General features: G+C 33.2%; 1 long non-coding RNA gene across 1 annotated transcript in view; it reads left to right on the top strand.

The window, feature by feature from the left end:
- The window catches only part of LOC141554670 (uncharacterized), a 39,393-nt gene extending 18,321 nt beyond the window's left edge, over positions 1–21,072 (top strand). The window contains exon 3 of the long non-coding RNA XR_012485916.1: positions 20,910–21,072. This is a non-coding gene — a long non-coding RNA (uncharacterized LOC141554670). The remainder of the gene's footprint in view (positions 1–20,909) is intronic.
- The last annotated feature ends 2,645 nt before the right edge of the window (positions 21,073–23,717 follow it).

Consider the following 23,717-nt stretch of genomic DNA (forward strand, 5'->3'; position numbering starts at 1 on the left):
ACATATATTTTAACATATTTAACATGTATTGGATTACCTACCATGTAGCAGAAGGGGCAGGGAGCAAGGAGGGGAAAATTTGGAATACCACAATGTTTTGCAAAGGTCAATATTGAAAAATTACCTATGTGTATGTTTTATAAATAAAAAAAAAAACTTTAATAAAAAATAAATAAAAAATAAATGATGAGCTTAACCTGAAAGAAGCATCTTGTCCCATGGAGATGAAACCAAGCAGAGTTGTAGAGATAAAGTGGGTATATATGATATAGACATATGTGTTCTGCACCTGTGATTTCATGGATGTATGAAACTCCTAGAAAGAAAGCTCTTTCTACTAATGTAGTTGAGGAAGTATCCTGACACTTTAGTCTATAGTTACATGATAAGTTAACACTAAGAGGTTACATTTTTGCTTTTCCATGTATTTCTCCTTAACTGGACTCTGTGTTCTCCCTAACATCCTTCTGTTCAAAAATACCTTTTTTTTTTCATGGAATAACCTCATTATTTCTCCCTTTCTATAAAACCCAACACTTTCCTTCTCATTCTTTAAAATAGCACCTCTTTTCCCACCCACTTCTATAGTGAAGAAAGCACTCAATTTAGAGTCATAAAGTATGTCTTTTACGTTTCCTGTGTGCTCTTGAGCAGATTGCTTTACCTCTCTGTACCTAAAATTCTTTATAAAGAATTTTGATTAGATCATCTCTAAACTTTTTACAGTTCTAAGCCTATGATTCTCCTTCACATGAATTAAATACCTGAAGAAGTCTGTTTTCCTCAAGTGTCATATACCCATTATTCTGTCATCTGAGTTTCAAATTGCAGGATTTGCATGTGCATATTTTGTCTCTCCCCAGCTCCACTCTCATTAAACCTGTAAACTCATATGTATGTCATGATGCTTTTGTTCCCCATATTTAGGTACACATAATAGGTCTTGAATAAATTTAATTTATGAAGCGAACAATAAGTTGATTGAGAAACCAAAATCATGTTCAATAAAGCAATAACTTTTAGATTCCTACCTTGGCATATTAAAGAATGGTGGCTAGTCCATAGTTACATATCAGTCAGTGACAGTAATTCCTCATATCTTTAGAAATATTATATGTTACATAGATGTCTATATAGGTGAAGGAGATGATTTCTAGATTAATTTTTTAAAATTTTTGACTTGTATGTAATTTGGGTCTAACGGATTTGTACTAGACAGCTTAAAATGGATTCATTATTCTGCTGTCACTATAGAACTTGAGGTACATTGGGGAACCAATAAGAATATCTACTATTTACATAGTATCTTAAGGTTTGAAGAACATTATATTCGGTACCACATAAAATCTTCACAATAAACTTGACATGTAGGTAATTGATGATATTATTATTATTATTATGCCCATTTTAATGATAAAGAAATTGAAGTTCAGAAATGTTTAACTAACTTTCCCAGTGTCACATAAGTAGTAAGTGTTAAAAGAAGGATTCAAATACAGATCTTCCTGAATCTAAGCCTAATATTCTATTCACCATAATCAAGCAATCAGACAATATTTATTAAGCACCTACTCTGTGCTAAACTCTACTAGGGATAGAAAAAAAAGGCAAAATACAGTTCTTGCCCTCAAAGGGTTTATAAGCTAATAGAGAAGACAACTTGCAAATAAATATATATGCTATATGCAGAATAAATAGGAAATAAAAGAAGGAAGGAACTGGAATAAAGAAGTGTTAGAAAAGAACTACTGTTAAAAGATGGGATTTTTTAAGAGTTGGGACTTAAAGGACACCAGTAAGGTCAGTAGTTAGAGCAAAGGAGGAGAATGTTACAGAAATGGGGAACAGTCAGAAAGCATGAAACAAATGGAGAGAGACAGATGAGAGAGAGGAGGAAGGGAGGGAAAGAGAGAGGGAGAAAGAGAAGGAAGGAGAGAGAGGGAGAGGGAAAAAGAGAGAGAGAGGGGGAGGGAGAGTCTTGTTTGTGATATAGGTATCATTGGTTTGAAGAGTATGTGTTGGGGGATAATATTGAGATGACTGGAAAGGTAGGAGTGGGATTAAATGACTTTGAATGCAAAAGAATATTTTGGTTTTGCTCCTGAAGGTAACAGAAAGCCACTGGAGGTTACTAGATAGGATAGAGATGACATGATCAGACCTGCTCTTTGCAAAAATCACTTTAGTGACTAATTGGAAGATGTTAGAATAGAGCACGCCATAGGGCAGGCAGAGCCAGCAATAGACTACAATGATAATACAGAAGTGATAAGGACCTTCTCTAAAATGGTAGCTATGTAGAAGCAAATAAGTGGCTATATGCAAGAGATGTTGCAAACATGAAATCATTAGACCTTGGCAACGGATTGGATGGGAAATGTGTTAGAGATAATTAGGAATCCAGGATGATTCCTATTTCTGAGCCTGAGGGACTAGAAGACTGATGTTTTCCTCCTGGGAAGATAGGAGGAAGTAGGAGAGTTTAAGAGCATTTATGATGCATTGAATTTAGGACATACTTAGTTGCATATGTCTTCTCCAAAGAAATCCTAGATATGATCCTGGAGGCCAGCAGAGATATTGGGGAAGTAGAGGTAGATTTGGATGCAGTAATTAAATCCATGGAAGCTGATGAGATTACTAAGTGAAGTACTCTAAATCCTATTACCTTTCCATGAAAAGTGTAGCCTACATTGTTTGAAGAAAATTCCACAGACCAAACAGTTGCTATTCAAAAACATGCAGGGGTGTTGCAGGAGGTGGGGGGGGAATATAAGAGAAAAGAGATAGACAAACACACACACACACACACACACACACACACACACACACACACACACAGGAGAGGGAGGCAGGGGAGAAGTACATTTTGCCAGGAGAATACTTTTATCTTGCTTATCACTAAAAAAGTATGTGTCAGAAATGCAAAATGTATATGGATTTTAAATGCATTTATTCATGCTTGTGAATACCCCAGAAGCATTTCAAAATATACTATCTTTATAGTAACAAACAATGCAGTAAGATGCAATTGGCAGAATAGCGTTTCGTGTTATATCTACATTGAGTTTTGTGAGCTAAGACTTCCTTGTTGTATAAGGAGGTAATTTTTGGAAGTCTATTAGGATAGGTCTTTTTATCTTAGGCATATGGGTTTGGAGAAAGAGTTAAAGGTATGTCCTTAGAACAACAACAACAATAACACAGATTATGGATAGAGGCAAAAGCATTTTGAAACAGCAGGGCTTCTGCTTCTACCGAAAATAACATTTCTTCTGTTGGGCTCTGTTATTGGGAAACAATCATGTATAACTGCTTTTAAAAAATGGTTTATTCAGGTTGTATTTTGAAATGTTTAACGTAAAGATCAAAATGGCAGTTGAATCAAAGAGCAATAGGAAGTCATGGTAGTTGTGAGCAATCTGCTGTTTATTCCTAATACTGACCCTATGAATGAACTATATATTCTCATAGTTGAGAATTGACATAAAAGACAAAAGCAAGGAAATAAGTGATAGAAAGGAAGGAGCATTGATGATGTGGCAGGGTCAAGGGATTAATAAATTAACAGTCCAGTTTTTGTAATGGTATCCATGAAATACTAAAATTGCCAGCTCATTGGAAAGAGCTTTGAATAAATATTAGTGGAAAGATCATAAGCAAGCATAGGACAGGGTGACAAGGCACAGATGATTAGTGGACATAGAGGTAGAGTGTGAGTCAACAAAATGTAAGTTCAAATTTGTCCTTGAATAAGTACTAACTAAATGACCCTGGATAGAATGCTTAACCTCTCCGAATCTTAGTTTCTCATCTCTAAAATGAGGGTGTTGGAATTGATAAACTCCAAAATAAATACCTTCCAACTACAATTCTATGCTTATTCCATCATACTTGATACTACTGAGATCACAGATCCATAGAAATCTAGAAATATCAATAAAAAAGTAATTTAGCCCAAGCAAAGAATAAAAATTCATGGTAAAGGTCCACAGAAGGAGCAAGACCTTTGGGATTATTATAGAGTTAGGATAATTAGATAACCTGGTCTTTGGAAACTAGTCTATTTCCAGTTTCATACTCTAAAGATTTTCTAGCTTGCCTGAATTTTCCATATTTTTTGCCCTAGTTTCAAAGTATTGAACAACTTGGAGTTACTTCTATACTATATAACAAAGTACTAATGTTTGACTCACATGAAAAGTTCATCTTTATATTAAAATAAAGTAATTCCAGTCATAGATTTTATTTCTTTGTTTCTAAAGCAGAAGAGTGTAAATGTCTTATGTTCCATATAATGGTTCTTCAAGTATTTTGAAACTGCTATTATAACCCACCCTTCACCCTCAGCTCTAGAAATTCTTCCCCAAATTGACCATTTCTAATTCCTCCATCATTTTTTTTAATATAGCATAGTTTCTAAATCCCTCATTATTCTTCTGATCACTTTCCAGTTATGAGAAATTTATTCCATGTTTGAGATATAGTGCAATAAGTGCTGAGAGTAGTTAGACTTATATCTCCTTAAACATCAAATACTACCCAGCATAGTGCAATGGAAACAAATACTATAATTGGAATCTGGGGTCTTGCATTTAAAGTCTGGCTTTGCCACTTTTGACATATGTACTTGTGAACAAGTCACTTAAATTATCTGGCCCTGAACTTCTCCTCATTTGTAAAATGAATGATTTGGATAAGAAGTCTGCTAATATCCTTTCTGGCTACAAAGCTATAGTATAATTAGAATAACTTCTAATTTGCCTTTTCTCCCTCTTTTAAAAAATACTCATATATTTTGCTTTTATGCAACCTTGGTTAGCTCTTATATTGGTTTTCTTCCCAATATTATAGTCAACCATTTTAACAAAATATTTTATGAAAAATAAAAAAAAGAAAAAGGCTAAAAATTTTGTTAAACTGATAAGAGTTGGCTATTATTCCAATATTCTGTTGTTATGAACCTCTTACCACAGCAAAGGAAAATCATCACAATGGGGATCTATGATTTACTTTATCTTCTTTGAAATCTTGATTACTTGAAATGTCATAACATTCATTTTTAGTTGTTTTCTGGGTGTAGTATTTTACATTTACATATTTGTAGTCACTTTTATGTTGTTTTCCTGGTTGTGCTTTACTCATTTTGCATCAGTTCATCTTAGTCTTCCCACGATTCTCAGAATTTTTCTTTTCAATATTTTCTTTCATTCCATTGTAATAGTCATGATAACATTCCATTATATTTGTGTATCACTTTATTTATCCATTCCCCAATTTTATGTATATTTACTTTGTTTTCAATTGTTTGCAACCACAAAAAGTATTACTATAAATTGTTTGGTATGTATTAAGTCTTTTTATTTAAAACCTTTCTTGAGGTTGGTGATTAGCAGTCAAAGTATAAACATTTTACTGCTTTATTTGCACAATTCTAAGTAGCTTCAGAATAGTTATAATATTTCAGAGTTTTTAGAAACATTCATCTTCTTTTATCATTTCTTCTTTTAATTTAATATTAAACATTAAAGTAGGCATTTTGGTCTTATGTATTTCTGTTAGTCATCTATATAACTTGAATACCAAAACATTATCAGAGATATTAAATATAGAAATTTCCCCCAACTGATCAGTTCTCTGATTATCCTATTTAAATTTTGTTGTATAAGAATATTTTTCATATAAAATAAGAAAAATGATCTCTTTGACTTTTTAAGATATCTTTTCCCCAAGTTTCTTTAAGAATTCCTTTTTTATGGCAGCTAATTAGTGTTGTGGATAGAGCACCAGCCCTGAAGTCAAGAGGACCTGAGTTCAAATCTGGCCTCAGACACTTCACACTTTCTGGCTGTGTGACCCTGGACAAGTCACTTAACTCCAATTGCCTCAGGGGAAAAAAGGAATTCCTTTATTATTCATATATGTGTAATTTTATGATATATATTTATATTTTATACATTTTTATTTACAAAATGTATGCATGGGTAATTTTTCATCATTGACCCTTGCAAACCTTCTATTCCAACTTTTCCCTTCCTTCCTCCAACCCCTCCCCTAGATGGTCCAATACATCTTAAATATGTTAAAGTATATGTTAAATACAACATAGGTTGATACAAGTTTATACAGTTATTTTGCTGCACAAGAAAAATCGGATTTAGAAAGAATTGTAAAAATAACCTGAGAAGGAAAATAAAAACACAAGCAGACAATAACAGATAGAGTGGAAATGTTATGTTGTGGTCCACACTCATTTCCTAGTGTTCTTTCACTGGGTGTATGTAGCTGGTTCTCTTCATTACTTAACAATTGGAACTGATTTGGATCATCTCATTGTTGAAGAGAGCCACTTCCATCAGATTAGATCATATGTTATGTTTTTATGGGATGATCTTTTATGTTCATGTCATATGTTAAATTTGAATATATTTTGGAATGTGGCAGAAGATATTTTTCTAAGGCTAATTTCAATCAGACTACTTTGTAGTTTTCTTAGAAGTTTTTGTCAAATGGGAAACTTTCCTAAGTAATTTATTGAATGCTGGTTTATTGAGTTCTTTTATTTATGATTCTCTTTTGTATACTCCATTCTATTGATTTAAATTTACATTTTTAGTCAATGTCAAGTAATTTTAACAATTGCTGCTTTATAACATAGTTTGTGGTTTGGAGGTGCTATTACCTCTTGATCACTAACTTTTTATTACATATATTCTAGATCTTTTGTTTTCCAAATGAATACTGTTATTCTATCTACTATACTATGTTTATTTTTTGGTGGGTTTTTAGAATGAATCAATATCATATTGTGATTAAAAAAAACATTTTTTCCTATATCTATTGTGATAATCATGTGCTTTACATATTTTTGTTTCAGTTGCCCCTGAGAGGTCTGAGGCAAAATATTGTCCATGGCAGCACAATATTCTGTCAGAAAAAATGTACTCCCTGTTCAAAATTACTGAAAAGTTCTCCTCTCTTCTTATACAATATAGCTCTTCACCCATTTGAGTACTTTTCAGTGAGATCTCCCTCACTGGATCAAAACCTCCTTCTTACTACTTTCATCTATTTTATTCCCTTCTTTTACCACCTCTTTTTGCTGAACAATATGAATTACTTTCCCTTTATTGTGGAACCATTCCCTTCTCTCCTTTTTTTGCAATTATTCAAGAGAAAATATTCACTCATCTTTAGAGTTCTAGGTTTTAATTCACTGTATTTGATGACTGCTCTTTGAATGTAAGACCTATTTCTTTAAATGCTACTTTAATCTTTATCCCCTTTAACATTTTTGAAAATAAATCTCTTAATGATCTTTATGGTTCACTGTTTTATACAATATGTGTCCTTTTCTTTTTTTTTTCTTTTTAATAAATAGTCTCTAGATTTATTTCACTACTTATTCTTGTCTTGATGATTATGTTTATCTTTATTGTGCTTCTGATGTTTGTAATGTGCTCATCTTTTACTTTTTCAAGAATATTTCAAATATGTCCATTTTTACAATGTCCATTTTTTAATGTTATTAATTAGGCTTAATTTTGCAAATATGCAATAGTACAGTGGATAGAGAACTAGATTTCAAGTCAGAAAACCCTGAAATTAAATCTCGTCTCAGACACTTAATAGCTGTATAACCAGCTGTAAGCCAGTTGACATCTTTCTTCCTCAATTTCCTTTTGTGTAAATGGGGGAATCATAATAGAAGCTATCTTTCATAATTCATTTGACAGTAAAATAAGATAATATTGCAAAGTATATTGCATTATGGCACTACAAAAATTTTGGCTATTACACTGATGCAGTTTACTTTTCAGCATATATTATTTCATTCCTGGATGTGTTTTCTGATGAGTACAAAAGTGGTTAGGTGGATGGGCATGAGGGCTTCAGGTTAGGAGGGCCTGAGTTTAAATCTAGCATCAGACACTTAATAGGTATATAATACTTGTAAGCTACTTAACCTGGATTGCCTCAGTTTGTTCACCTGTAAAATGAATTGGAGAAGGAAATAGAAGACCAATCTAGTATATTTGCCAAGAAAACCCCCAATGGGGTTATAAAGGGTCAAAAATGACTGAAACAACTGAACAACAACAACAATAAAATAGACCTGTTATTTTCAAATTTCCTTTTCTTTAATTTTGAAAATCTTTTTATCGCTTGTAGTACTTGATTTTTTGTCACTGAAATTACTAAATTTAGGCACTTAGAATTTCAAACATTGTTGTAGCGGTGATCTGTAGATTATAAAATTATTTAGATTGAATTTTATTGATTGTATTTAGAGTCACTGGGAATATTTTCATAGTATTTCTTGATTTAGAGTGTTCTGATTTTTGATTTGTCATATTCTGCAAAATCTATGATCATTGAGTTCAATCATGTAGTTGTTCCAGACAAAGGCTCTTCAGGCTTGGAGTTTACTAACCTTACAGTCTTAAATAGATACCAGTAAACCCAATTTCCTTTTTTATAGCCTCTTTTTCCTTCACAAGTACCTTTCAAGAGTTGACATCTGCTGTTTATTTATTTTTTGCAGTGGCTAAATTATGATGTATAATTAATAAAAGCTTTATTGGTATACTTCTTTTATATACTTATATACCCACGGCCATGTAAAAATTTCTTGGGTGAAAAGTGAGTGGAAAAAGTTAAAGGAGCCCTACTTTAGTGGATCTCAAACAGTTTTTGACCCATGGTGGGACACAGACATTATTAGGAGAGGGCTACTGAGTGATGACATATGTATCAACATCCAATCTTAATTCATTGGATAGTTACCTTGTTGGTTACTTGTTTTCTTCTCTTGGGTACTAATCTTGGTTGTTTGCTTTTTTTGAGAGTTAGTAGGAACTGTATAAACTATGTAATAACTCCACTTTCACATTTACTTGTTATTTTTATTTAACTATTATGTAATTATATTGGCTTATATTAAACTTGTCTCTAATTAAAACCTCCAAGTTTTTCCCACCAGATGAAGTACTAAGTTAACTGTCCTTAGCCTATATTTAAATATATGCTGTTGTTATTTTAATTTAGATGAAAAAATTTATATTTATCACCATGAAGTTTCATTTTATTCTGGTCCATTATTTGACCATCAACATCTTTCTGAAAATTAATTTGGACATCCTTTGAATTAAAAAAACCTGTACTGCTTCATGAATCTGATTGTTTTCCTCATGTGTGAAGTCACTGAGGAAAAAAATAAGTTTTACAGACCAGAGTTAAAATTTCACCAAGCCAGAAACCATTGGGAAAGTCTATTCTTTTCAGGTTGAGCATTTATCTGATAATCAGCTTGGAAGGGGCAGTAATAAAATTAAAATTTACATTGATCTACCCCCTATGTTTTATATTAATAAATAACAAAATATTTCATCAAATGCCTTCTTGAAATTAAGATATGCCAGTTTTTGCATAATTCTGTTATACTAATTTATCAAGAATTAGACTTATATTAGTTTAGGACTGTAGAATATAGAATGTAAAGAAAGGAGCTTTAGAGATCATTTAGTCTAACTCTCTAATTCATTAAATGAAAAGACTCCAACCCAATAACTTTCTACGATTTGTCCAAGATTTTTAAAAAGTTGTAGCAGAGACAGACTTTGAATATATATTATCTGATTCAAATTTAGTGTTTTTTCTTACTACATCATGCTAAATCTGTGGCTTTTATTTAATATAATTTATACTGTTATTTTTATTCTTGAATTCTTCTACATTGCATTTTGAGCAAAACAGTATTAAAAGACAGAAATTATAGTAAGTTAACTTTTGCATTATTCTTTCTTCATAGGTTTATTTTCAGAGAGGTAAAAGAAAGTACCAGTGATTGAAATGTGTTCTACTATTATTTATCTTAATCATATAGAAGGAGACTTATGTTTAGATCCATATTAATATACAACACCATTCACCTAGTGTCAGCTACCAAAATTGCAAGAATAAAGCCTTGGAGCAAATAGTCCCTGATATAGAACTGCCCTTACATATTTCAATCTGTTAAGGGCTAATGAATAGCATGATCATCACTTTCTTAATGGCATAAAATGAAGAATCTCTAAGATCCCAAATCTATGAACCTGTGATCCCTGATAGTTTTCTTTTTTTTAAAGTGTTTGTGCCATTTGAAAGCAAGAGTTGGGTGACCCTTGGTTGGAAACTTCACAAAAACATTCTTTCATTCTATTTACTACACTCATTTGTTGGGGACACTTTAAGCAATTTTTCTTCCAGGTAGAAAACTAACAGAATTACATAGATCATTTAGTGTGGCTGATGGGGAGAGTTGGGGGTGAAAAGTCAAGGAATGATTTTTATAACATGGATAAATAAGTTCAGAAGCACAATTTCTTCATGTTTTGGGCAAGTAAAGCACAGATCAGGAAATATAGGAAATACTCTATGAATGCAAAAAGAAATTAAGATATCAGTGGTTGCTTGTAACTATATACTGTAGTATACTATATGTAAATCACTTTGATAAAGTATTCTCTAAAAGTCTGTACTATTTGGAAGGTGATGGAGAAAAGGTAGGGATTTCTCTAAGTACACATTTCTTCTTTGAACAACTTTAAATGCCTTAAAAGAAATTCTGAAGTTTCAGAACCCACAAAGGGGTGAAAAATTCTCCAGCTTAAAACAACTTAGAAAATCTGCAGGAAAGGTCTTTTGCATTGGAGTGAAGCCCCAACAAACCAGTAACAGGCCTTGTGGGTGATTGAATCAACAGTGGCAGCAGTGGCTTCCAGGATTCTTAGCCCATGGATGGAAAGGGGAAATCAGACAACTGGTCAAGAAGATATTACAGGGGTCTCTTTGCTGGCGATGGGTGCAGGACTCTATTGGTTTGCATATTCTCAGATTAGAGTCATAGTTCTGGGTCATGGTCTCAGGGAGAGGAAGAGCACTAGCACATCAAATCTTGTAGCCACAGTAAAACAAAGACCCTGGTCACCATTTTAGGACAAAAGTAGTGTTTGTGATGATTCACAAGCAAATTCTTTATAAAATCTTATTTTTATTTATAAATCTCTCCAAAACTAGTTCAAAAAATAGATTTGCAAAAAACCTCAAGACTAGAGTAGTGCACCCTGCACCCTGGGAGCAGAATTCAACTTCAACAGAAAGGTTCAAGTCAAAATAAACTGAAAAATGAGTAAAGAAACAAAACATTTTACTATAGAGAGTTGTTATAATTACAAGGAATATCAAAACATAATCTCAGAAAAAGACAACAAAGTTAAAATTATTATATTTAAAGACTCAAAGAAAAAAGATGAATTTCTCAAGCTACCAAGGAATTCCTAAAACAGCTCAAAAGATTAAAAATCAAATAAGAGAGGTAGAGGAAAAATTTGGGGAAAATGACAGTGATACAATAAAAACATGAAAAGAGTCAACAGCTTTATAAACAAAAAAACTTAAGAAAATAAATAGGAAAAATTATAAAAGTGGCACAAAAATCCACTAAAAAGAACTCCTTAAAAAGTACAATTGTACACAAAAAAATAAATTTATAAAAATTCACTGAAGAAAAAATTTCTTTAATAAGGGAAAGTGGAAAAAAAATACAAAGTTTCACTAAAGAAAATAAGAAAACTTAGAATTAAGAAAATAGAAGCTAATGACTCCATGAGACATCAAAAACAAAGAAAAGAAAAAAGAAAAAAAATAGGAGATCATGTGAACTATTTCATTGGAAAAATAATTTAAAAATTATTGGACTATTTGAAACCCATGATTCAAAAAAAGAACTTAAAAATTATCTTCCAAGAAATTATCAAGGAAAACTGATATGATATTCTGGAACTAGAAGGTAAAATAGAAAAGGAAAGCATGCATCAATTACCTTGTAATAGAGGTCCCAAAATGAAAATTCTATTATAGCTAAATTCCTGTGCTCCTAGCTTGGGGAGAAAATATTGCAAGCAGCCAAAAACAAATACTTCAAATACCATGGAGCCATGATCAGTATACACAATTTTTAGCTTCTAAATTAAAGGATCACAGGGCTTGAAATATTATATTATAGGGTAAAGAAGCTAGGCCCATAACCAAAAATTAGTTACTCAGTTAAACAGTATAATCCTTAAGGAGAAAAATTGAAATAGAGAACTTTCAAGCATTCCTGATGAAAACACTGGAACTTAAAAATAAATTTGACTTTCATATGTGACTAAGAAAAAGATGAAAAGATAAACAAGAAAAAGAAATCAAAGGAATTCAATAAGGTTAAATTATTTACATTCCTACATGGAAAGATGATAAACTACTAGAAACTTTCATATTGTTAGAAAAGATGGGGAAGGAAGAAAGCTTTCTTGAAACATACTTTCATTGGAACTGGCTCAAAAAAATAGAATACATACTCATTGGGGAATAGAAATCTCTAGAGAAAAGGAGGAGGGGAAGAGGATAAGGGAGGGGCTAGTCAGAAGCAATATACTTTTGAGGATGGACAGTGTAGAGTAAATATAGTGCATGTAAATAAAATAGGAGGAAATATATTGTAGTCATAACTATAAAAATTATTGCAAATTCTTCTGAAAAAGGCCTTGTTTCTCAAATATATAGAAAATGGAGGCAAATTTATAAGAATACAAATAATTCTCAATTGACAAATGTTCAATTTATATGAACAAGTAATTTTCAAATGCAATAATCAAAGTTACATAAAGTTATATAAAATATTCTAAATCATAATTGTTTAGAGAAATGCAAATGAAAACAACCACCACATACTTATCTGATTGGTTAATGCAACAGAAAAGAAATAATAATAAATGTTGGAGAATTTGTGGGAAAATTGAGACATTGATGGTAGAGTTGTGAACTGATTTAACCATTCCAGAAAGCAAATTGGAACTATGCCCAAAGGACTAAAAACAAAAGAGGTAAAAACAAAAAGGAAAAGGACCTATATGTACAAAAATATTTATAGCAGCTTCTTTTGTGGTGACAAAAAAAATTAGAAATTGAGGGCTGTTTTTTTTTTTTAACAACATGACTAATGTGGAAATATGTTTTGCATGACTGCATATGGATAATCTACCAAATTTCTTGCCTTTTCAATTAGAGGAAGAGAATTTGGAGGTTCAATTTTTTTAAAAAACGTATTAAAATTATTTTATTTATAATTGGGGGAAAATGAAAACTGAAATAAACATAATAAGAAAACAAAGTTTTCCCAGTTTTCATGGAATTAGCATATACTAATTTTGTATACAAGGAACAGTCTCAGTCCCATCTTCTTCCTTATACCAAAAGAATATCACTGACCTAACCCTCAGAAGTTATATTAAAGAGACAAAGAAAGCATGAGGTTCAAAATGTCCGAAATATAAAGACAGTAGTTAAAATCTGCAATAAAAGTAACTGAAAATAATGGAAATCCCAGAATGACAATTTGGTAAAATATTAAAACAGGCAAAATTTATGGAAAAATAGGATCTAAAACCATAACACGTTCTAGAGATAGCGATTATAGAGATCATCAAAATCCTTATTTTGAATATGTAGAAATGGGACCCACTTCAATTCTCAGAGATACATTAAAATGTCTGAAGTTCTACAAGTAGTGGATCCTGAATTTGAACATAGGGGCTCCTAGAAGTAGGAGCGTCCCTAGGAAGGTTTCTAATCATACCCTGGTGATTCACAAAGCTAATCTGCTAAGATGTGGAAATAAGACCCTTGGAACCATGCATCCTTAATGTATTAAAGAAAAATGATTCACTGTTATTCACTGTTCTTTCCTACTTCCCAATTCAAAATTTCTGATCACCAGACAATTATCCGATGTTCTGAAATTCTGAATATATCCATTCCATTCTTGTGTTTGAATCAAGGAACACCTTCTTATCTCCAAAAATAGCTTTTCAATCTCTCCTCTATTAAACAATTATTTAATTTCAGAACAAATATTTCTTCTCCAAGTGTATATTAAGGAAAAGAAACATTTCTGGCTATAGAGACACATAAAAAGTACATATAAAATAAACCAGCACAGCTATTTCATGCAACATGGAAAACTGTTATAGGACTTCGATATAATCAGCCTGATTCTTCAGTGCAAGTGACTTCTTTGAGATTCTCCTTCTTCCCTCCTCCTGAAACATTTCTCTAGGTTACAGATGTCAAAGAGAACATAGAAAATCTTCCAAGTCATGCATCACAGCAGGAGCAGGTGTCCCCTCAAGAGAAAAAAAAAAAGAAAAAGAAAAAAAAATTCCTGTTTTCATGTAAATTATCCTTTTTAATGAAAATAAATGAAGGAGAAAAACTCACAAGGCTGTATCACCATTGGCAATCTTTGTCTTATTCCCTTTCCCAAATAGCATGATTTTCAAAGTTTTCCAAGAGATAGTGAGACCTTCTCCCTTATTTCATCAGCTAAGTAAGCACTCATCAGCAGCATAAGCACAGAAATTTGACAAGAATCCCACTGATTAGAGTTCAAATGCTGTCATTCAAACATAAAATAACTTTTTTTTAAAATTAAGTTTTGAACATTAGCTAGATTATAGGAGGATAGTAGAATGATTAAAGGAAGGCAATAGGGATGGAAAGAGAATCTGTGTTAATATTTGAAGAAAGGCCTACTAAAATGATACCCCCTCCCAATTCTTTAATGCTATAAATCATGGAGAGGAAAAATGAGTTCTGTATACCTAAGGAAAAGAAATTGAGATACTGGAATTAGAAAAGGGTAGACTATTTCAATATCATATTTTTATAAAAGTATTGATTGATATTCAGTATGATATTGGAACCTACTCTTTACTTATCTAAAAGGATGACCAAAAAAACCAAATTAATCACTAGAGGGTTTTGTGTGTTTATGTGGCTTATGTATGTAAAGGGTACCCTGTAGATTATCATAGGATCATATAGTTGTAAATCAGATTAGAGATAATCTGATTCATTCCCAAGATTTTTGGATTTTAGAAATTTGAGAGCAAGAGATACTGGGAGTTGCCTGAAATCACAAAGGACTAATGGGCAGACCTGAGATGAAACTCAGATCCTTTGATTCTGACTACTAATCAATCTCTCTTTCCATTGCATTACTGCTTTGGAACAAAAAGCACAAAACCCTGATTCCATAAGGCTTTGGAAACCACTAGCACAATGCTACTGAGATTTAAGGAATGGTCCCAAAGCAATGCACATGCAGTCAGTCTTCTTCAAAATAAAAGCAGCAAAGGAGCAATAAAGAATTAAGGACTGAACGCTCTTAAATTTGCTGCAGTCTCCATTTTTCTGGTGGGTCCCAAACTGGCCTTAATTTCCATCAGTTTCTGTTGTATTCTAGACTTCAAAGCCAACCAGATGCCACTTGTGTCTGAGTTTCATTTTATATGTTTTGTTATTATCTTTCAGTTGTGTCCAACTCTTGCTTTTCAGTTGTGTCCAACTCTTTATGACTCCATTTGGGGTTTTCTTGGTAAAGACACTGGAGTGGTTTGCCATTTCCTTCTTTACTTCATTTTACAGATGAGAAAACTGAGGCAAAACAGGGTTAAATAACTTGCAGGTAAGTCTGAGGTAGTAAGTGTCTGAAACCAGATTTGAATTCAGAAAAATGATCCTTCCTGACACCAGGCCTGACTCTCCAATTTTTTGAAGACAAGGACTACTCTTCTTTTCCCTTCTATTTGTATGCCCCTGTATTTGTGCCTGGTTCATAATAAGTGCTCAAGAAATGCTTGGTTCCTTACGTCCTTTCCCTGAAAATTCCAGTCTCAGAATATCAGTTATAAGAGACTTTATAAACCATTTATTTTCATCTTTACTCATAAAATGGTAATTTCCATATGTATACAGTTTCAGTTTTGTAAGTACTCTGGATACTTGATCTCATTTGAGCGTAAAAGCCATGGTAGGCAGGTACTTGCTTTGTTGTTTCAGATATCTATAATCTCATTTACGTTAAAATTCACTCCAATTATCAAGATCATTCTCAAGGAAACCTTACCATCTTTCATTGATTCCCTTTTTCAAGTGCTCTTAAACTTGCCACATAAGATCCATCTAATGTACTTGGTGACTCCCAATAAAACTCTTGACATTGTGTGAATATCAATGGCCTATATGGATTGGTCATCCCTTGTTGTTTTATTATAATTTTCTATATCTTTATTCCTTTATTATATATTTTGATAATATCTTCCTTTATGTTATTTCTCTTGTATAAGTCCTTACCTGCAATGTATACAACCATCACATTCCTCTCCATTACTCTGTGAATGAATCAAGCCTTTGTTTCTTTGGGGATTCTGGTATTCCATGCCTTAATCTCACAGCTGTATGACAGCTATGCAGCATCAGGGGGAAAATATTAATATTTTAAAATAGATTTTTATTTCAGCTAAGTGATTTTTGTTTGTGTTCTAAGTTTAGGCTGAACTCTCTCCTCCAGGAGAAAGTCAAGGAAGTTTCAAGGAGGATGAAGTATTCCTAAAGGATACAGAAGTGACATTTCAATGGGAAAAACAAGATTTGAGTTGTAGAAGGGAAGGCTTCATCTTTGTTAGAATATTGGAGCAAGTTGGAATGTTTTACAAAAGAGAAAAAAAAAAAGAAATAGACAAGTTGTACAGCTTAAAACAGATTGGAGTCTCTCCCACAAGATGACAGAGTTGAATGCTCTGAGGAAAACAGAAAACTGCCTGTTTCCTTAAGAATAATGTAGTAGAACCACAAAAGTTACTAGGTGGCAAATCACCCAATGAGAGTCGGAGGAAGAAAAGAGCAGTAGTAAATTGATAATCCCCCGCTCAGATATATCAAACCAACTCTTTGATTTGTTAAGAATAAATTTGTGGTCTTCTTCATCTAATACATGATAGGGAATCTTAGAAGACTTACTGAAATGGACAATATTTGCCCACTTCTAGTGTTACAAAAGATATTTCCAAGGTGAACCTAAAATCTTTTGCCAACAACTATGAAATAGTAAGAAACTGAAAAGCTTTGGGGTACAGGTTGTGTTTTCCTAATTCCATTATTGTCTTAAAGATAAAGAAGAAAAAAAAGAGGAATAATTAATTAGGAAAATGAATAGCTGGCCAAAAAGGTGATATATTTAATTAGATTTATGTATTTAGCCCAAAAATCAAGAATAGCATATTTTTGAGAAGAGATAAAGTATAATTACTAAGGCATGGTGAGACTCAATTTACCTAGAATCTTACAAACCTAGCTCTAAACTTTCTTTTTTGGCTTTACCATAGTCCATCCAAACAGAACATGCTTTTTCTTATCCATCATATTCCTTCTCTTGCATCTCTATAATCATCTTCTGTTCTGGCCAAAAACTGTGGATTTTCCCCTCCCAGAGTGATATCTTTGTGATGGATTTTTGTGGGCCATCTTTTATTCCTAGTCAGCCCTTAGTTATTGAATGGGCTCAGACAAATGGAGATGTGAGAAAGAAATTAATTAAGAAAGTCCAAATTGGGACAACTAGATGACAGAGTGGATAGAGTACCAGTCCTGAAGTCAGGAGGACCTGAGTTCAAGTGTGGTCTCAGACACTTAACACATCTAACTGTGTGATTCTGGGCAAGTCACTTAACCCCAACCGCCTCAGCAAAAAAAAAAAAAAAAAAAAAATACATAAAATACATACACTGCATTTTGGATCTTCATCATTTCTCTTGACCTTTGTCTTGCCACTGGAATGACATGACTGAAAAATAGATCAATGATTTTTTAATAGCTCTGACATCACTTAAATTCAATTCATGCAAGAATCATGTCATTGGGTCTCTTCAAAAATGAAGGATGAACAACAACAACATATTTGTATGGGTTGTATTCCATGTATGGAATGCTCTCCCTCCTTACCTTCAAGAATTGTTAACCAACTGAAATTAAGTGCCTACTATGAGCCAAACAATGTGTTCAAACCCAAGCACACAAAAACAAAAGCATTAAGCAATTTTGGAATCCCTAGCTCTCTTCAAAACTTTTTCCCCCCCTAAGAGTCAACTCCTGATCTTCCTAATAGTTAATGTCCTTCCCATCTGTCATTTAGAGGTACTTTGCATATTGAAATCTACTATATTTGACTTCAATAGTCTCCTTGTCCCCATTCCAATAGAATGTAAGCTCCTCTGAGTACAGGGACTATTTATTTCTGAGTATGGGGTCTTACATTAATAGTAACAAATAAATAATAATATTGTAGATTTTATTGAATGATAGTAATCAAAAATCTAAATGGACTTAATGAGAGTAATCAAAAATCTAAATGCACTTGAAATCCTGACGGGTGCGGAATAATTAAGAATATTGTTGAATTAAAGGATTGTCCTTGTGGAAGGACAAACAATATATAATTAATAAATAATGGTTATTTTCAAATATTTGAAGATCTGTCCTAGGGAATATAGATTAGATTTAGCCTGTGTAGGCTCAAAGGGAAGAACAAAGAATAAAAGGTGGAAATTTCAAAGATGTAAGTTTAGATTTGATATAAGGAAAAAAAAAAAAAAAACAATTTCCTAAGAAATGAAGATCTGCTTTGTTTAGCTGGGTGCTGGACTAATTCTCTTTTCTGAGATACTGTGATTTAGATGAGGAAATCCATGCAATATAATTCAAGTTATATAAGTAATGAGGTAGAGCTCCATAGTTCTGACTATTCCCGTAAGACCATGCTGCTTCCCTATTTAACAAGTGATTTTATATTAACTGATCAGAAATCCTGGAATGCTGGCTATAAGTAAAATCGGTTTCCCAAATTTGAAATATTGGGAATGTTTTCTATTTTTCTCTGTTCTTTATCTTTTAATAATATCAAAGGGCTGTCAAGTCTCATTGATTTCATCTACTTAGAATAATTCTGGTTTCTATCTATTGCTCTGGTCCTACAACTATTACACTAGTGCAGGTCCTTCTAATTTTATACATGGAATATTGTATTCTTTAAACAACTTTCAGATTAACTTCCTTATGCCTAGATCTGGTCCTGTAACTTCTCTCTTCAAATAACAATGATGAGGAGGAGGAGGATGAAGAAAAGGATGTCTTCCTTTTGTTTTCTGAGTAAAATTTCAATCTATCTGCCAGTAGGCCTTATGCAAATAGAAGCATTCATATATTTCCAAAAATGGTCCCTTCTCTTCTACATGCTCTTTAACCAAATCTAATTCATATATCCATATCTAAAATTTCATCTGATTTCTTGCCCTTTGGTGTTTTTCCCCTATTCTATTCCCTATGCCCAAAATGGCCTAATTTCTTCTCTTTGCCCACCAATCCTTTAAAAACCCAACTTATTGAATTCACTCCTAAACTTTGCATAGCTCTTAGTTTTTCCACTTTTTCCTGTTGTTATGTAGGACTGTGTAATTTGTGTAATTTGTCTTTATCTCAGAATATAAGTTTTGTGAGGGAAGTCTCTGTATCTTTTTGAAACTCTGTCTGCTCTCTCCCTAGTTCTGATATATAGAGAGCCAAGTAAGATACTTCATCTGCATTAAATACATGAATAGTATCCTTGTATCAGTTCTAATTCATATGCCTCATTACTTGAAGGATTTTCAGTCTCTTATATTTGGAATTAGTAGGCAGTAAAATTTCTAAAGGCAAAATATAAAGATAGGTGTATGTAAAGGGTAAGGGACTATGTAATAATGGAAGAAAGGTCTAAGTTAAAATGGAGGGTCCCAAAGGCAAACTTCAGTGATTTAATTGTTAGTTACTAATACGGATTTATTAAGCACTCACTGTCCGACTCAGTGCTAAAATTCTGAGAACATAAAAGAAAAAGAAAGACAATGCTTGTCCATAAGGATATTACCTTCCAATGGGTTAGGAAGCTGTTAAGGGAAGGAGGAAAAGGGTGGAAAGATTGCCATTATCAAGGAATAATAGAAAAGTCTGGAGGATGAAGGCAAGTGAGTAATGAAGAAATGAATTTTCTGGGAGTCCTCCTTAAATGAAGCACCAGGAGAAGTCATCCAATCAGAAGGAGGGGGGCAAAGAATGTTTTCAAGAATTGAATTTGAGAACTGAAATGATCTTCCAAAAATGAAGAGGCCTCTGGATCACGATGGAGAAATTTGAAGGAATTCAATCTGGTAGGAAATAAAAAGATGGGTGACCTTTGTATTTCTTTAAATACAGGCAATATGTTCAAGAAACCTACTTTTCAATCTTAGTTCTAAAGGAACCACTCTGACATCAGTTTCATCAAGTAGGCCAGTAATGCTTCTGTTACCTACTAAAAAGGATTGTTGTGAAGAAAGCAAATCTGAAAGCCCAATTAAAAATGGGAACTGTCATATTTTACTGACTTGTTGAGGGCCAACCCTACCAATAAGAGTTATAAACATTTTATATTTTAGTTCTTTTAATGAAAAAGGAAAAGACTGTCAAATACAAAATTACTCAAAAGTATAAAAATCTAACTCAAAATTTTTAAAAAGCGGCCTGTGACAGGAGAGTCTGTTGCCAGATGTAAGCCTGAGAAATTAGGGTGTATGATATATTGGAGGATAGTGTGATGATTTGTAAGAAGGGCAAATCTGACAAACATATTTTTAGCATTGCAAAAATAGTAAAGGCCAAAGAAGCATATGACCTGGGAAGTTTCAAAAGCTAATTATTTGCATATTGTCTGCAAGCAAGATGAGGAAGATGGTTTAAATAGTAGAGATGAATGAGTTGCTAGGAAAGGATAAAATTAGCCAGTATGTATAGGGAAAAATGAATGAGATGTTTTACATTCAGTGAGTAATGTGCTATCCTATTGTATACCCTTGAAAGCATAAAATAGCTCATTATAATTAGTGGTGGGTGAAATTCTAAAGATGTGGATATTTGATAGCAGTGAGCATTTGGATGTTGATCTGAAATTCATGTGTACTCTTACTTTTCAGACTGCAGAACAGAGGAAATCCCACAAGGAAATTGCTTCTAGGACTATGGATTTATTTGCTTCTGGTCTATTTCAAAATGCAGAAGAAGAGGAAGACACAGCCTACAAATGGAGAATTGGGGGGAAGCTTGAGGAAGAGAAATAAAAGTCTGTAAGCCTGAAAATTGTTTGGTAATTGGATACAAATCATAAAGGGAGGGGGAAAGGGAGGAAAATCAGAGAGACAGAGACAGAAATAGAGACAAAGAGACAGAAACAGAGATAGACATATGGACAAGGAGAGACAGACAGAAACAGAAAGACAGTCAGACAGAAAGACACCAAGAGAAAGAGATAGAGACAGAAACAGAGTCAGAGAGAGAGAAAGAGAGAGACAGAAAGAGACAGACAGACACAGAGAGAGAAGACAGAGATAGAGACAAAAACAGAAACAGAGAAAGAAATAGAGAAACAGAGATGGAGTCAGAGACAAAGACAAAGACAGACAAAAAGACAGAGAGAGAGAGGCATAGAGAGAGACAGAGAAAGAGAAAGAGAGACAGAGATAGAGAAAGAGGGAGAGAGACAGGAATAGAGACAGAGATAGATACACAAAGAAACAGAAACAGACAGAGATAAAGACAAAAAGACATATACAAACAGGGACACAGAAAAAGGGATAGAGAGAAGGAAAAGGGAAGGAGGAAAAGACATCAGGATCTCTTCCTTTTCATCCTAGTAAATCTCTTTCCCCTAGGTTCCACATTAGGTGGATAGGCTCTACAAGATTCTGCAAAATCATTTAACTTTCTTTCACCTGAAATCTATTTAGTTCAGTCAGGGGCCTGTGATCAGCAAGTGAAGGCGGCTTTCCATTTGTAGGTAGGCTATCAGAGGATGAATCTTTACACGGGGAGAGGATCAGGAAAGGTCTGGGCCAACAGCAGGAACAGCCTGTATGTCAGACAGCTAGCAGGAGATGGGGAATGTGAGCCAAAAAAGGAATGTGCTTTTCAAAGGCTGCTAGCTAGCTCTTTGTTCTTTCCCCAGATGTTCTTGTTCTTGTTGACTTCATAAAGTCTCTTGGCTTGTGTGTCCAAAATGAGACTAAGAACTTGAAAATAGACTGCTCCTAAGGCTTTGGGCCAGCTTATTATAGCTTTAATTGCTGGTAACAAATGACTTCTTGGGACTTATTGCTTAAATAACCTTCCAGAAGATGGTTGGAAGGGTGTGGGAAATTTTCACTTAAAACCAACTACTTTCTCTCTAACCAAACATATTTCCATAATGCTATTTGGGAACAAGTAGAAAAAAGGGGGCAAAGGCAAATAGGAGAATGTGCATGATTTATTCAGGAAAGACAGTTTAAACTTAGGCAATACGTCCCTGTCATCTTGTCAGCTGTCAAAGTGACAGTGGCCTTTTACAGTCAATTGTTTCAGTAGCTACTCTGTTATCATCTTTTTTTTTTTTAGAATGAGCACTCTAATTAAAGCATAGAAAGATGTGACTCCCTCTAGATGGTGTGTTTGTATATTTTATAAGCATGTATGTAAATCTAAGTATGGAAATGGATTATGGTATCTAAAAATGTATGTGTATGGATATATTCAGTTTTCTCATCTATAATATTGGGGAATTAGATGTCAAAGTTTTCTTTATGCTGAAAAATTTGAATATAGTCATGTATATACCTTTTTTAACATAGGTAGATTTAAATTTATTTATGTGTCTGGAAATATTGTATATGAAGTAGATTTTAATCTTAATCTTAAATTGAGTGATCACAAACATTCAATGTGAGTTGGCTATTTAACATATCCTCCTATAAATCCTTTTGAAAAAAAAATTACAATTTTGCATCATAAATAGCATCCCAATCAGGAAAGTTGAGAGAATAAAGGCTACCAAAAGTATAACCTGTTTGTTGGAAAAATGAAATTAATATTTTAAATATTCTAGCTCTTACATTCTCCATTCCATAGAGGATATTTCATCTATAACCAGTATATATTTGTACAAGCTGTTCACCCATTCCTGGAATGTTCTCTTTCCTCATTTCTGCTTCATGAAATCACTAACTTTGTTCAATGATCACCTTTTGAAGTTGTTTCCTCCCATCTCAATATGCTCTTCTCATTCCCTCCCAACATTCAACTTGGACATTTCAAATTGAATATCAAAAATGCATTTCAAATTCATGATGTCCCAAAACAAACCTCCCCAAATCTATACTTCTTTTGAACTTCCCTGTTACTATTGAGATCTCTATTCTTTCAGTTATGTGGGTTCTAAATCTGTGTTGCCTTTGACTCGTCACTCACCCACCTATACAATGCATTGCAAATTTTGTTGTTTTTTTTATTTCATCTCTTGGACATATTTTCTCCCTCCTCCACTCATATTCCCAACATCCTCTTTAGGTCCTCATTACTTCTCACCAGGACTAAATTACAAATTCGTAATTTGGCTCCCTTATCTAGTCCAAATGAAATTATGATTTATTATCAGTAAATGTTTGGTTTATATACCTATTTTATATACCTATATGCCCAAGGTTGCATAAAAATTTTTCAGGTGAAAAGGAGTTATGAATGTATAGTTTAAGAAATCTTTCTCTAATCTATCTTTCATAGAGCTACCAAAGTGAATTTCCTAAAGTTATATGTCTCATCATGTTATCAACACCACCATTACTATTTTACTATTTCTCTCTGTGTCTCTCCTCCTCCTTCTCTCTCTCTCTCTCTCTCTCTCTCTCTCTCTCTCTCTCTCTCTCTCTCTCTCTCTCTCTCTCTCTCTCTCTCTCTCTCTCTCTCTCTCATTG

This window comes from Sminthopsis crassicaudata, chromosome 2, assembly GCF_048593235.1.
Source record: "Sminthopsis crassicaudata isolate SCR6 chromosome 2, ASM4859323v1, whole genome shotgun sequence".
NCBI classification, from domain to species: Eukaryota; Metazoa; Chordata; class Mammalia; order Dasyuromorphia; family Dasyuridae; genus Sminthopsis; species Sminthopsis crassicaudata.